The 1,571-nt window shown below is 50.2% G+C and overlaps 1 non-coding gene across 1 annotated transcript; it reads right to left on the reverse strand.

Annotated features, from left to right (window-relative positions):
- Nucleotides 1-321: 321 nt before the first annotated feature.
- Trnas-uga lies at nt 322-396 on the reverse strand. The gene has a single exon. It is a non-coding gene; the product is annotated as a tRNA-Ser (tRNA).
- Nucleotides 397-1,571: the final 1,175 nt, after the last annotated feature.

The following is a 1,571-nucleotide window of genomic DNA, read 5'->3' on the forward strand; positions in this document are numbered from 1 at the left end:
TTAATCTAATATGATCTATTCCAGTCCAATCAAGTGCTTGGCAGAGTGTTCATCGAAACACTTTCACACTAATTCTCTACTGTTCAACTCTACCAACGCTTGGGAAAAACGAGCAGTTGAATCTTTCCGTGCAAGCACTGATATCTCGTATTTTATAAGAATCATCTTCTCTGCGTGTGGGGGTGACTATCGGCAAAACACACACATTAAAAAAAGATTTGCATCACCTCGGTTCCGAGAGTTCCGGAACCTGTACGGAAAATTGGAACAGAGACCAAGGTAAACATCGTTCCCATCGTTCTCCCTGGCAGATTAAAACTGTGTGCCGGACCGAGACTCGAACTCGGGACCTTTGCCTTTCACGGGCAAGTGCTCTACCAACTGAGCTACCCAAACACGACTCACGCCCCGTCCTCACAGGAGACGAGCAGAAGTAAAGTTGTGAGGACGGGGTGTGAGTCGTGCTTGGGTGGCTCAGTTGGTAGAGCACTTGCCCGCAAAAGGCAAAGGTCCCGAGTTCGAGTCTCGGTCCGGTACACTGTTTTAATCTGCCAGGAAGTTTCATAAACATCGTTTCCGCCCGTTTTAATGCTCAGGAAAACCACACATTGGATATTGTACCACCATACAGTGAGACCTTCAGAGGTGCTGGTCCAGATTGCTGTACACACCGGTACCTCTAATACCCAGTATCACATCCTCTTGCATTGATACATGCCTGTATTCGTCGTGGCACTCTATCCGCAAGTTCGTCAAGGCATTGTTGGTCCAAATTGTCCCACTCCTCAACGGCGATTCGGCGTAGATACCTCAGAGTGGTTGGTGGGTCACGTCTTCCATAAACAGCCCTTATCAATTTATCCCAGACATGTTCGATAGGGTTCATGTCTGGCGAACATGCTGGCCACTCTAGTCGAGCGATGTCGTTATCCTGAAGGAAGTCATTCAGAAGATGTGCACGAAGGGGGTGCGAATTGTCGTCCATGAAGACGAATGCCTCGCCAATATGCTGCCGATATGGTCGCGCTATCGATAGGAGGATGGCATTCACGTATCGCACAGCCGTTACGGCACCTTCCATGACCACCATCGACGTACGTTGGCCCCACACAATGCCACCCCAAAACAGCAGGGAACCTCCACCTTGCTGCACTCCCTGGACTGGCTGTAAGGCGTTCACCCTGAACGGGTTGCCTCCAAAAAGTCTCCGATGACTTTCTGGTTGAAGGCATATGCGACACTCATCGGTGAATAGAACGTGATGCCAATCCTGAGCGGTCCATTCGGCATGTTGTTGGGCCCATCTGTACCGCGCTGCATGGTGTCGTGGTTGCAAAAATGGACCTCGCCATGGACGTCGGAAGTGAAGTTGCGCATCATGCTGCCTATTGCGCACAGTTTGAATAGTAACACAACGTCCTGTGGCTGCATGAAAAAAATTTAGTCAACATGGCGGCGTTGCTGTCAGGGCTCCTCCTAGCTATAATGCGTGGGTAGCGGTCATCCACTATAGTAGTAGCCCGTGGGCGGACTGAGCAAGGCATGTCATCGACAGTTCCGGTTTATCTGTA

The sequence above is a fragment of the Schistocerca piceifrons genome, chromosome 3 (assembly GCF_021461385.2).
Source record: "Schistocerca piceifrons isolate TAMUIC-IGC-003096 chromosome 3, iqSchPice1.1, whole genome shotgun sequence".
Classification (NCBI taxonomy): Eukaryota; Metazoa; Arthropoda; class Insecta; order Orthoptera; family Acrididae; genus Schistocerca; species Schistocerca piceifrons.